This window comes from Trachypithecus francoisi, unplaced genomic scaffold (genome assembly GCF_009764315.1).
Source record: "Trachypithecus francoisi isolate TF-2019V2 unplaced genomic scaffold, Tfra_2.0 Lachesis_group3, whole genome shotgun sequence".
Lineage (NCBI taxonomy): Eukaryota > Metazoa > Chordata > Mammalia > Primates > Cercopithecidae > Trachypithecus > Trachypithecus francoisi.
Window position 1 is genome coordinate 49,967,029 of NW_022681468.1, and position 14,675 is coordinate 49,981,703.

Below are 14,675 nucleotides of genomic sequence, written 5' to 3' on the forward strand. Positions count from 1 at the left end.
AATATAACCAGTTCATATGGTGTGTACTACTTTTTTTTTTTTTCTTACCAAAAATAAATAGGTTTTGACTGAAGAACTTCAGAAACTGACATCAGTTAACATTTGGTAAACAATCTTTTAAATTAAAAAAAAATCTGAACTTCCTGAAGACACCTAAGTATTAGGCATAGAAGAAAGGAAAGTATAAAAAGAACTCCTCCATGATCCCTATTAGGTTTTTAAACACTCTTTCTAGATTATCACAATTAGCATTTTATTAGTTGCAAATAGCCCATCAAAATTATTGCTTCCTGGCCGGGCATGGTGGCTGACGCCTGTAATCCCAGTACTCTGGGAGGACAAGCAGGCATAGCACCTGGGTCCAGGAGTTCCAGACCAGCCTGGCCAACATGGTAAAACCCTGTCTTTACTAGAAGTACAAAAATTAGCCAGGCGTGGTGGGGCACCTGTAATCCCAGATACTTGAGAAGCTGAGGCACAAGAATTGCTTTAACCCAGGGGCGGAGGCTGCAGCCAAGATCACACGCACCACTGCACTCCAACCTGGGCAATAGAGTGAGATTTTGTCTTAGAAAAAAAAAAGAAAAAGAAAAAACAAAGAAAATTATTGCTTCCTAAACTATTCCCATACCACTGAATACTGAATATTTAGACGTTTATAATTTTTCACTTGTTTCCTTGTGTACTTTGCCCATCTATCAGTCTTGATTTTCTAAATAATCTATGTGTAGAAACATTTAACTGTCATATTTCCTTTTTTTTTTTTTTTTTTGAGACGGAGTCTCGCTCTGTCGCCCAGGCTGGAGTGCAGTGGCCGGATCTCAGCTCACTGCAAGCTCCGCCTCTCGGGTTCACGCCATTCTCCTGCCTCAGCCTCCCGAGCAGCTGGGACTACAGGCGCCCACCACCACGCCCAGCTAGTTTTTTGTATTTTTTAGTAGAGACGGGGTTTCGCTGTGTTAGCCAGGATGGTCTCGATCTCCTGACCTCGTGATCCGCCCATCTCGGCCTCCCAAAGTGCTGGGATTACAGGCTTGAGCCACCGCGCCCGGCCAACTGTCATATTTCCTATAACCATCTTAAATACAGACCCTACAGTACTTATTAATTCTAAAACCATTTTGAACTAGTTCAGAAAGATGGTGCCTTGTTTTGGTCCTTGGCCAGGGGTAGAGATGGGAGCTATTTCAGAAATGAGACAAAAAGATGATTACATGCAGAGACTAGTGTTCTAGTCCCTGCCACATCACTGATTACCTAGATAGGGTGATTTTACCTTGGGCAACTCACTTCCTCTCTTGGTCTCAGTTGAAACATTAACTTAGGGGTTGAAATACTAGATAACCTAATGAACTGGTCAATGTACGATTTACATAAAATAGCACACTGCTACACAAAACATCCTGGACGGAGGAAAGAGTATTTTCTAGGGATGCCTGGACTCCTGCAAAATAAACTTAGAAACTAAAGATCTGCAGTCCCAGTTTGGTGGGAGTGAGGCAACCGCACCTACAGGTCTAAGCACGTGAAGTTTCACCTGCTCTTGCTCACTGGGACAGCAGCTGAACACATACATCTCAGACAGTTCAGTATATTCATCCTCTGCTCCACATTTACTGGGTGCCAACCATATGGCAGCCTCTGTGGTAACTGATTTCAGGTTATCAGTTTTAATCACCAAGAATGAAAGTGATCGTCTAGAACAAGTTTACCTTTCACTTCAACTTTTAAATCCTACATTCTAGACTCAGATAAAAGAAGAATTATGGATACTGATATCTTTTAGCCAGATAAAGAGAAATTTTGCATTTAAAGCATACAAAAGTGTTTTTTAAAAGATACCCCTGAAACAGGAGCCAGACATGGTGGCTCACACCTATAGTCCCAGTGCTTTGGGAGGCACAGGTAGGAGGACCCTTTGAGGACAGGAGTTTGGGACCAAGTTTATTCCTGGTGATTAAAACTGATATCTGAAAACAGTTACCATAGAGGCTGCCATATGGCAGGCACTCAGTAAATGCGGAGCAAACGAGGATGAATATACTGAGCTGTCCAAGATGTATGCTTCAACTAGGAAAGCCTGGACAACACGGCAAGACCTCATCTCTAAAAAAAAAAAAAAAAAAGTTTTTAATTAGCCAGGTGTGATGGCATGTGCCTGTAGTCTTAGCGAATGGGGTGATTGAGGCAGAAGGATCGCTTGAGCCCAGGAGTTTAAGGTTACAGTAAGCTATGATCACGCCACTATACTGTAGCCTGGGCAATACAGCAAGACCCTGTCTCCAAAAACAACAAAAAAACAAACCCAACCAAACAAAACCTTTGAAATAGATATTATCAGGGTCTTTCTGATCTTTGGCAATTTATAGTCTAATCATCTGTAGAGATCTTCCCCCTTTCTGCACTGTGACATTTTTAATAGCTTTCTATTATTATACTGTATAGTCTTACAAATACAGCTACCCAGAATTCAAGAACAGATGACATATAAATGAATAAAAGAGGCACACCTAGTGCTATCTCTCTGTGCCAACTATTTTCTGGGTTTTCATATCCGTTCAACCCCATTCCTAAATGAAATGAAAGAAATGGAAGTGTCAAAAAACCCAATAAATTCTCACATAATGATCTCATTACATAGTATCCATGAACAAATTTAAACTTTAGCAGTATGTGCGCCATTTTGCATTGCACAATATGTTCTCTTCGACTTCTTCCCCCATGTATTATTTTAGGTGCTATTATTGACAGACAGGGACATTAAAAAGAAACTAATGTAATTACAGAAGGCTTTTATTTGTATTCGAGCTTTAAAGTCAGTTCAACTAACACTTTGTGTACAAGATTTCAGCGAGATTAAAATAGGAGATGATCCCAGGGAACAGATGTGAGGGAAGGAAAATAGCCAATAAGGACACACAAGGTGACTGCTGGAAAGTGGGGTGATCCTGTGAGACCCCTGAAAGAAGCAGGACATTTAGGCACCAGCTCCAATCCCTCACTGGTTGAAGGTTGCCTGAGGTTAGCCTTTCCCCCTCATGTGTGGGGTTTGAAAGCCCTGAGGCAGAAAATAGAAAGCTGTTGGCAAGACACAGAGAAACTACAAAAATCTAAGTTTTGTTTGAAACCAGTGATGGCCTGAGAGGATATAATGCAGGGAGCAAAAGGCATCTGCTGCAAAAATCCATAAAGCAAAAACTTTAAATCTCTAACACATTACAACAGATGGTGGCACTTTCCCACCCCCAAGTCACCCCCACACACAAAGACAGGCATGGGTGGGGTAAAGCTCCAGCTAGGTTTCCATGGTTGCCTACCTCTTCATCACAATTGTATTTTAAACTATCGCTATAATAAAGTCCTGCTCTCTTGCAATAAAATAAAATGCAGGTTTATAGCACCTACACATCAGTGTTCCCTAGATTCTCAGAATGGCCCTTAGAAGAAATTAAGATCCCCTAGGCCCACTGAATCACAATTTCTCAGACTGGGCCCAGAATCTGTTTTTAATGTTAGGTTGAAATTGAAAGGGACTTTAGAGGTCATGTGTTAGATCTAATGTAAAAGTGGGATTCTAGATGTGGACTTGGGTGCTGGGCTACTAACAGGGGTAAGGTGGAACTGCCCAACAAAAAGTCAAGCAGACAGTCCATACTGAAGCACCTCATCAAAGGGCTGGGTAAAAACAAGGGGAGAGAGAGCATTAGGACGAATACCTAATACATGCGGGGCTTAAAACCTAGATGACAGGTTGACAGATGCAGCAAACCACCATGGCACATGTATACCTATGTAACAAACCTGCACATTCTGCACATGTAACCCAGAACTTTAAGTAAAAAAAAAAAAAAAAAAAAACCACAAGAAGTCAAAAGTTCATAGTGGAGGGGTGACTAGAAGCTGATAGGGTGAGCACCAACGACAGCAACTCTCTCACTAAGCTTGGCTATGAAGGACAGTCTCAACATACCTGTCACCTTAAATCCTTTCCAGGTCTATGGGGAGATACAACAGTGAACCAGGTATAATTTGAGCAACTTTATTCCAGTAAAGGCCCAAATCCTGCATTCAATAATTCCACTATTCCTTTTAGACTCTAAGTTCAGCTTAAAAAAGAAAACTCTCACCTAAATAGAGTACACACTCCCCAAAATGAAGCCATAAAAGACAACTAAACTTTCCTTTTAAAAAAATGTACTTGGATAAATCCCAACACCTCAAGAGTCATACTAACTCTTGTCCACAGAGGGGTAAACCTGATGAAGAATCGAATGACAACATGTGGTCAGAATAGGGGAAAGGACGAGATTTCTCTTACTGCTAATAGGAAGCCATAATATCAAAGGCAGATGCCGGTTTTCTAACTTGTTAGTCTTCAGCCTTGCTCATCAAAACAAGTTAGAAGATAAGGCAGTTCATGTTTCTTTCTGCTTCAGTAAAGGCACAGGAATGCTAATTCCAAAAAGGAGTCACTTATTAGCATAAGAGCCACCCTTTATTTATAAAAATCGGAGGAATAATGGATAGGGGCAGTGGCTCATGCTAGTAATACCAGCACTTTGGGAGGCAGAGGCTGGCGGATCACGAGGTCAGGAGTTCGAGACCAGCCTGGCCAACATGATGAAACCCCCATCTCTACTAAAAATACAAAAATTAGCCGGGTGTGGTGGTGGGTGCCTGTAATTCCAGCTACTCAGGAGGCTAAGGTAGGAGAATTGCCTGAATGCGAGAGGCGGAGGTTGCAGTGAGCTGAGACCGCATCACTGTACTCTAGCTCTGGGTGACAGAGCAAGACTCCGTCTCGTGGGACCAAAAAAAAAAAAATCAGGAATAAAAATAGAGTAGTATACAAAGGCCCCTTCTCATTATATAATACCTTTAGAGAGGAAAAAGTATACAGTAAGGAAATTCATCATTTGTTTCTTAAAAACTGTAGAAGCTTCCAGAGACCATCTTATGACAGCCTTCTTCACTGGACCATTGTACAAATGATTAGCAACTTCAGCAAAGTGCTGCAGATATATATAATGAAATCCTTGTTTTAAAAAATGAGGAAGCACAAATAAAGTGACTTCTGAAGCCCCACAGCTAGGCAGTGGTAAAATTAAGATTAGAAATAGATAGGAAATACAGTCTCCTGGATCTATACTTTCCCCACTATGAAGGATGATACATCAAAAACCTACGATAAATTATGACACAAATAAAATTAAATAATTCTGACAGCATCTATTCCAAGAACTTTTATCTTTCAAATTAGGTCAGTTTTTCATAAGTGCCACATAAAACTACTACACAGAGCTGTGATGCATTAAGGCAGACAGATCACATAAACCATACTAATCTAAAAGCATACAAAGGCTGTTTTGATGGCTATTAAATTGGAAAAAATGCCAAGAGCAGGAGGGTGTGAATATAGGCAGAGGCACAAGAAAAGACGTCCCCCTCCATATGTCTCTAAGCACTGACAGAAAGAATGCATCCAACTCCCACAGCATGCCTGTTTTAAAAAAGAAAAAAAGGGGGGAAAAAAACCCTGTAAGTCAGAAAATGCAGTATGTCTCAAATTAACTTTCAAAATATTGGGGGATGACTTTTTTGGGGAGGAAATCCACTCCTTTTCTTTTTAGGGAATATTCTCTAAAACCAACTCATGGAACTTCTAAATTTGCCTTACGAGGATTGGGTGGTTAGGGTTAGTGGTGCATGACAGAAAAATCCTTTATTGTCTGTTAATGGATACTGAGTAATAGAGAGAATGGCCTTTGGAAACACATGTATGGTTTTCAAAAGCTCATCGCTCAAGGTTTCCACCTTAGAATTCACAATGGTATTTAAATACAGCACCTACCTGCTTCAAAGTTATCTAAAATATTGACCAAATGAAGCTAACTTCCAGAAAGTGGAGTAGATAAGCTTAATGGGACAACTAAGTATCCAAAACATATTAAAAAGGAATATTGACAAGTTGGGAACAACAGCCACTATACTTTGCTTTTCCATTGTGTTCACAATCCATACAACACCTAATACTGTTGGACAGTATTACAAAATAGTGAATTAGTAATATTATGCAAATTTACACAGGTCCCCAGCCTGCTTTTGTTGGAGCAGAGAGGGAAGAGAAGGGCCTGGAGGAAAGAACTTCTGCTTAGGCTGTTGTGAATTATTAAATAACAGTTCAGGATAGAGACAAAATGAAGTATTCCAATTTGTTAAACTTAACAATGTCTAAGTTAATCTGTAGTCATTTCCTACTGCTCCTGTGACATAATGCCAAACACCCACAAAACTCCAGCATATCACATTTACTGCTACGCAGGCAAATGAAAAGCCTCCCACTGGTAAATGCCACTAGAATGAACACCAAAATGCAGCTGAAACCTAATAAAAAGTTAAAGTCCAAAAAAATTAATACATTTTGAAAAGTACATTGAGCATTACCAGGAAAATTTAATTTCCAAGGATTTTCAGATATTCAGAGTTCCTGTTAACAACTCTCTTGCATATTTTACCTATTCTAATTTTTTTTTACAGAAAATGAAGGAAAATAAAACTCCTATCCCTTTGCATAGCAAACCACTACTTCCTTGAGTGGGCTGACGCTTGCTTTTACTTTGAAACCAATCATTCTTCCATATGACAAAGACATTTTGCTTGGCCAACTTTAGTAAGGATTCCGAACTTTCTTCTAGGCCCATCTGTGCAGTTCCTTACAAAATCCAGTTTTAGCAAAAGACCCCCTCCCATCTTCAATATCTGATCGAGTTCTTCATTTTCCACCATCTCCCAGGTCATGTCTGATCACCCTGGCTTGTCTTCAGCAAGAATCCTGTTAGATGGGTTTAGCCAGAATCCCCCTTACTCCAAATGTTTCCTCTTAGTAGTTTACCCTCGACTGATCCCTACCCTGTTCCTTGCCCATGATGTATTTGGAGTTGAGCCCAAACTCTTTCCTTTGCTGCAAGATCCCGTTGCAGTGGTCCCTATATACTTATCGTGACGGTCCTGAATAGTCTTCTTTGCCCACCTTTAACAAGTATCATTAGTTTTTTCTTTAACATACATTTTTATGTAAACATAAATTTTTTAAAAATATTTTTAAGGCAATAGCAATTTCTGACATCACTTGCATATGCAGTACTTTCAAAGAGTTGATGAGAGCTTTAACATATGCCCTATTTGACCAAAATGTAACTCAAACAAAAGGCTCTCTCTCTTAAGGGATAATATTCAAGATTCCAAGGCTAACCTTGAATCCAGTTCAAAAATCCATTGTGTGTCAAATAACATTTGATATGAAAAATAAGAGTACAGCTACTAATTCTAGAGTATAAATGCAACCCGACACTGCACATGTCTGCCACCATACACACAAATCCCTGGCTGGACAATGATCTTAGGCCAAGTACCTAACACATGCCACCTGGGCACAGGCTGGCCCATTAACACAGTTATACGTAACTGAACTTTAAAATGGCTTAACCCCGGGGAAAGAAAAAAAATAGGCTAAAATAAAAGTTCAGAGCCAGCCAGGCATGGTGGCTCACATGTGTAATCCCAGCACTTTGGGATACCAAGGCAGGAGGATCACTTGAGCACAAAAGTTCAAGACCAGACTGAGCAATATAGGGAAGTTCCCTATTTACCACCTCCCCCACCCCGACCCCGCCAAAAAAAAGAAAAAAAAAAAAAGTTGAGCATGGTGGAATGTATTTGTAGCCCTATTTGGGAGGTGACCATGGGATTGCTTGAGCCCAGGAGTCAGAGTTTGCAGTGAGCTACGATATGCCACTGCATTCCAGCTAGGGCTAAATAGACAGACTTGGTCTCAAAAACAAGCAAACGTTAGTAAAAATTCAGGGTAATAAGTATTAGTGCACCAAGCAAAAGAGTTTGCTTGCAAGCCAGGCACAGTGGCACACCCCTATAATCCCAGCAACCCGGGAGGCTGAGGTGGAAGGGTAACTACAGCCCAGTTGTTTTGAGTCCAGCCTGAGTAACACAGCAAGACCCGGTTTCTAAAAATAATAGTTTGCTTATAGCATCAATGTAGACAAAAGAGTTGGCAAGTTAAGACTACTGTCAGCAATACTGAGTGGGAGTGAAGGGGGTGGGGAATTACTTCAGAAATAGGCCCCATGCTGTTTACCAAAGAAAGGCAAAGTCACTGTCCTGCCTGCCCACCTGTTGAGTAACTGTTCTTCCTTCTACCACATGCCTCCAGGATCTGCTGAACCAAGACTGAAGTAGCAATATGTGCACTGGCTGGTTAAGGTATACTCTGTTTAGAATTACTACTTGTAAATAAATGAGATTTATGTTCAACAGAAAACTAAAAAAATTGCTGCTTTGGTGCCTGTTTTTGTAGCTTACCAAGGCAAATTTAACTATTGGGGTTAAAAATCAGCATTCCAAGGGGTACTGTGAGAAATAAATCTATACTATAGAAAATCAATCATTGGGCAACAAGAGCCCAAACTGTAATGTTATCTGGTGTATTTGTCTTACCCTTCAAACAAAACTATTCCTTAAGTACACAGAGGGAGTCTTCATCTTTGTATATTATTCTGCAGAATCTGACAATACTTGGAATTCCTAAAGCCTTATATAGAGGATAATGGCTTAGACAAAGGATACAGAGCACCTAGTTTCAAGGTAAAATTTGGGCCTTTGGAACCAGGTTAGCATAGATCCAGGATTGGGGGAGAGGAGGCACGTGATTAAAGGAGCAGTTACAAGTCCTACCCTACAGAAATTCCTGAATGTCAGTAGATATTACTTAATATGGTTATGATCATATTGTACATACAATGTACTTTTTTATCACAAGGAGATATTTTCCATGTTATTACATGGTCTTCAAAACCAATATTGTAAATGTGTAAGTACCAGAGTATATTTAACCATTCCCTCTAAACCTGGACATTATAACATTTTCATGAATACAGTCTCTTAGGCATTTAAGGGTATGTCCTTAGAAAATATTTCCAAAAGTGAAATTCTTGAGTCAGAGTGTATTTTCACAACTGGATATATCTTGCCCAACTACTCTCCAAAGGGATAATGCTAATTTTCACTGCTACCAGCAAGACAAGCGTGCAAGTTTTATGACAAGGGTTTTGTATCTTAGAGAATTGTTTTTAGGCCTAAGAAAAGAAATCAAGGTAGAGCTAGAGATAAAAGGTACAAATGAGATGAGAATAACTTGTTTTTATTCTAGAACAGTAATAGCTCTAATACCTCTACAATGTTTACTATGTGTTTTAAGCTCAAAATACTCATAAAATCCCAAGAAGTACATACTCTTATCTACAACTGTAGATGAAGAAACTGAATCAGAGATGGGTTAAGGAACTTACAAAGATCAAGGTCACAATACCCATAAAAGAAGTACATACTCGCTGGCCGCAGTGGCTCACGCCTGTAATCCTAACACTTTGGAAGGCCAAGGCGGGCAGATCATGAGGTCAGGAGATGGAGATCATCCTGGCTAACACAGTGAAACCTCATCTCTACTGAAAATACAAAAAATTAGCCAGGTGTGGTGACACATGCCTGTAGTCCCAGCTACCCAGGAGACTGAGGCAAGAGAATCGCTTGAATCCGGGAGGCGGATGTTGCAGTGAGCCCAGATTGTGCCACTGCACTCCAGCCTGGATGACAGAGCGAGACTCCATCTCAAAAAAAAAGTACATACTCTTATCTTCAATTGTAGATGAACAAACTAAATCAGAGGCAAGTTAAGAAACTTGCTAAGATCACACAGCAAGCATATCATGGAGTTGGATATGTGTACAGTCAGGAGCCAAAACCTATGCTCAAAACCTAACCTATGTGTACAGTCAGGAGCCAAACACTATGCAATGAGGAAAGGAGATTCTGAAGGGCCCATGGCAGGGTACTCCTCAGCAAGCTTATCCTGAAGTGGTAAGTGGAGTATAAGATGTGTGACTGTGAAAGGAAGCAGAACTGGGGCTTCAGGTTCAATTCTGGATGCCTCAAGTTTGATACCTTACTTAAATCTGTAATTTTCTAATGTATTGAAATCAACTTAGGAATAAAAGCAGCCATCATTAGAAACATTCAAGTTTTATTTTTGGCAAAAAGAGACCTCAAAAATTGAATATGATAGTCTTGAACAGAGGCCTGAGGACAGATGACATTATCAAAGAGTAAGGCTGGTACAACTATACAGAACACATGGAAGAGAATATGCACAGATATACTGTTGTGGTGTCAATTTATAATGGATTTACTCATAAAAAATTGTTCCACAGAATGAGAAATGCTAGAGAACAGAAGAAAATGACATTAAAATATAACCATAGGCATGAGCCGGGTACAGTGGCTCATGCCTGTAATCCCAGCACTTTGGGAGGCTAAGGTGAGTGAATCCATTGAGTTCAGGAGTTAAGAGACCAGCCTGGGCAACATGGTGAGACCCCGTCTCTACTAAAAACACAAAAATTAGCCAGGCATGGTGGTAGATATCTGTGGTCCCAGCTACTCAGGAGGCTAAGACAAGAGGATCTCGAGTCCAGGAGGTAGAGGCTGCAGTGAGCCAAGATCGTACTCTAGCCTGGGCGACAGTGAGACTGTCTCAAAAAAAGACTGAAGAGACCTATCAACCAAACACACCATATAGGATTCGAGTAGTCAGACAGACCATAAAATAGTGTGTGTGCATGCGTGTGTGTATGTACTCTATATGTGTGGATGCATTTTTTTTTTTTTTTTTTTTTACATTTCTGGAAAGTTCTCAAAATGTGTGTATGCATTTTTAAGTCCTCATCTCTTACAGATAACATCCTGAAACTTTTGGATTAAATGATACAGTGTCTGGGATTTCCTGCAAAATAATATGGGAGAAAAGAAATGGATGGGAGTCCTGAGCAAACAAGACTGGCTATGAGATGATCAACTGCTGAAGCTGCATGATGGCTAAGTGGGGGGTTTCTCACTACTATTTCTGTACATAGCTGAATTTTTCCATAATTCTTGGTTTTTAAAAAGAACTAAACAAATGGGAGATTTGGAAAACACTGGATGAATGAGCCTTAAAATGTTCATTATGCACATACAGTGTAGAGCCACAAACTGTCCGATTTGGAGTTAGGAAACTGGAATTCAGTGGTTCCCTGGGCTAGGCAGCTCTGCCGGGACTGATTTGAAGTCCCTCCCAACTGAGCTCCAGGCTGTCTGATGCAGTTGCTCCTTCCTGGTTCAAACAACGGGCACCAACATAAGTTCTTACCCTACTCCACACCCATTACTGAAAACCAAACAGGAAATAAATCAGAAAGCAATTTTTAAAAGATAAAAAGAAAAGGAGACAAACACATGGAAAGTCTAACAATAAAAAAGAACTGAAAGACAAGAGCAGTCAAGACCAATCAATCCAATTCCTCATTAAATACATATAATTTTCAGTTCCTCATTCTGTAATCTAAATGAGCAGTTTAATTAGTACCTGAATCTGCCTTGTATAAGTGCACTTAACTTTCACATGTTAAAGACATACATATATGAACATTTAAATAAACGCAGAGGAAATTTTACCATTCAAACGTATCTCATTGTAAATCCTTTTATAACAAAAATAGTCACCTCCCACATTCAGTCACGTAGGAAGGGAAAATGACAGTACTAATTTTAAAATATTAATGATGTAGCCATTAATATTTCTTGAACAGTTGGCATGTAGTTATACATTGCTCTAAAGAGCTTCAAATTTCATCTTCAAGACAACTCTATGAGCTAGATATAATTATTATTCCCATTTCATAAACACAGAAACTGATTGATAAAAAGTGTAATAAGCATTTTAGGTCGGGCGTGGTGGCTCATGCCTGTAATCCCAGCACTTTGGGAGGCCGAGGCGGGCAGATCACAAGGTTAGAAGATCGAGACCATCCTGGCTAACACAGTGAAATCCCGTCTCTACTAAAAATACAAAAAAATTAGCTGGGCGTGGTGGTGGGCGCCCGTAGTCCCAGCTACTCGGGAGGCTGAGGCAGGAGAATGGCGTGAACCCGAGAGGCGGAGCTTGCAGTGAGCCGAGATCACGCCACTGCACTCCAGCCTGGGTGACAGAGCGAGACTCCGTCTCCAAAAAAAAAAAAAGTGTAATAAGCATTTTCAAATGATCCATTATACAAATGGCAGTTCATCGTAGAATACTAAGTACTGGGTCATTTTTTAAAACGTGCTTTATAGTATTTTAAACAAAGCTATACGCACACACATCTAACAGTCAAACAGTCAAATTAGTTGCCTAAAAGTCACCAAATTGGTTGTACAGAGGTTCCTACATACGGTATATTTATTATTGTATTTTATACATCCTCTAATCCCAGTGGTTCTTCGTTATCTAAAAAGAAATATAAGTCACAGATCAAAGTCAGAAGTTTGTTTTAACAGAAATGTTTCCCATTGCCCAGGAAATGGCTGAAGATAACTGAACATACACAGACCCAAGATGAACAAAAAGCCAAAGGAAAGTATTATCTACCATCAACTCCTCAAGGGCAGGATCCCAGGTGTGACATTTTTATAACCCCCTACACTCCCAGGATCAAGCACAGAATAATTTTCACATACGAGGCACTTTTCCATAAAAAGTAAACACTAGAAACTACAACTGCATTCTAGTCCCCTACGTCTTCAATCTGATCTCCAAATAAAGGAGGAAATAATGCTAAGGAACTCCTTTGACTAAAAGCACCTGCCCTTCACCTGAACTCCTTTGACTTGAAAACACCGGCCCTTCACCTGCCCTCCACTCAATCCACTGCAATGGGTCAACCTAACTTGCTGGGTGGGGAAACCCAGTTTGAAAAGGCAAGCCATCCCCCTCTGGGGACCATTTCATAAACCCTATTCCCCAAATCCCACTATACCTCCCACAAGGAAGAGTTTGTTCTACCACAAAACTACCTTATTTCCCCACAAGTCTCACCATCTTGTCACCAATGGATGAAAACTCAGCGCAGCAGTGTCAATCTTTTTTGGATGCTGGACCCTTCCTAACATCTGAGCAAAGGTCTAAGTTCTCTGCTGCCCAAAAACATCAAAGCACACACATAAGTGATTTTGGTAGGATTTGGGGGGAAAGCTCAGGGCTCCTGATTAAGAGCTCCCGCCTGAGTTCCTCTAACTTTGCCCTTCATGTTCACAGTGGCCTGATCCTGTCAATTTTACCTTTCCTCTCTGCTTTGTGAGCATCTTTATCACATTTTACCCACTGCAACTACTGAAACCACTTCTCCAACTGGCCCCTCGTTGCCCAGATCACATCTACTGCCCCACCCCAACTCCATCAATATTACCCAATGGCTACTAACTACACGCCTTGTTGAATTCCCAGAACTGTGCCTTCCCTGGGACACTCCCCAGGTTCTACCCTGTCTTTAAGATAGAAGTAATCTTATTCTTTTCTGTGTCCATCATAGGGCACACAGCGCAGTGCCCTGTACATGGTAAGTACTAATTAGAGTGAATATGCATCAAACTTAAGGACTTAAACCAGTCAGTCAGCAAGAATCTCGTTAAGTGGAAGTTTGTGAGAGTCTGACTAATCAATCCTTGAGCAGCCCACGAACTTAATGCAATTAAGCAACTCCACCTGACCAGTGCCCTGCTTTCTCTGAGATGAGCGGTGGAGAAGGTGGAGAAAAAGAGGACACTTCATCTTGGTTACTGTTCTGCAAAGCACAACAGGCTTTGGCTAGTGTAGCAGCTTTTTTCCAGCGCTCTAGTTACTAAAACATTCCTATGTAATCAGATTTTAAGGAAAATTCTACTCAGCAGCCATGTGTAAACAAACACTTCCACAATAAAGTTATTTAACTTAATACTATCAGTTTAACTAGAATAAAAACAACTTTCATGTTGTTAATAACCTCCAGGATGGAACAATCTAGACATGCAGGCATTCAGCTATGAGTCAGGTGACCTCCCTCTCATTTTCAAAGCACCAAACCACATCCTTTAAATACTAAAATATACAGACACTAAGCCTCAACAAGAAACACTGTAAAGTCTCCCCATGATTCTTTACTACATTAAACACAGCTGTCTAATAGGGTCATGTTTACGTAGATTAAAAAAAAAAAAAAAACAGCCACCCCAGCATTAGCACTAACAAAAATTCCTGATAAACAGACTCCTACACACCCAAACTAGAAAGGAACAGGACACCAACAAGCTTAAAAATACTTCTATCTTTAAGGTTTATGTTATAAAAACATAATAAAAACATAATTAAACTATATCCTGTTACACTTTGGTTGTTTCTGTATAACAGTTTTTATATATTTTTAAGAGCCACAAGGTTTTATTATTACTTCAATAGGAAACTCACTTGCCTGGTTCTAGATTAATTGTAAAGTATGCACAGTTCACACCCAGAACCATTAGGTATTTCAATTATTAACAAACCAAACCACAAAGGAGAATCTGATACCCAAGATCAGATTTTAATGCTGGGTTATTAGATTGTAAAACTAGAGCACAGCAAACAGCAAAACCGAGAGGGTCGAAGTCAAGGGGAATGTGGTAAGAGTCAGAAATTATACAAAACTCCCTCAACAATGATTTCTGAGAGTAAACTTACTATCACTCTCCTATCACCAATCTTAAAGACAACGACTATTAGTACAAATAAAAACAGT

At 40.1% G+C, this 14,675-nt stretch overlaps 1 protein-coding gene across 8 annotated transcripts in view; it reads right to left on the reverse strand.

The window, feature by feature from the left end:
- The window catches only part of FBXO34 (F-box protein 34), a 79,419-nt gene that overhangs the window by 3,401 nt on the left and 61,343 nt on the right, over positions 1-14,675 (reverse strand). Inside the window, exon 1 of one of the 8 annotated variants that reach the window (XM_033187960.1) lies at positions 447-457. The exons of the other annotated variants lie outside the window; for them this stretch is intronic. The gene's annotated coding sequence lies outside the window, so the exon portion shown is untranslated. Of the gene's footprint in view, positions 1-446; positions 458-14,675 lie in introns of those variants that run through there. 8 annotated transcript variants of the gene reach the window in all.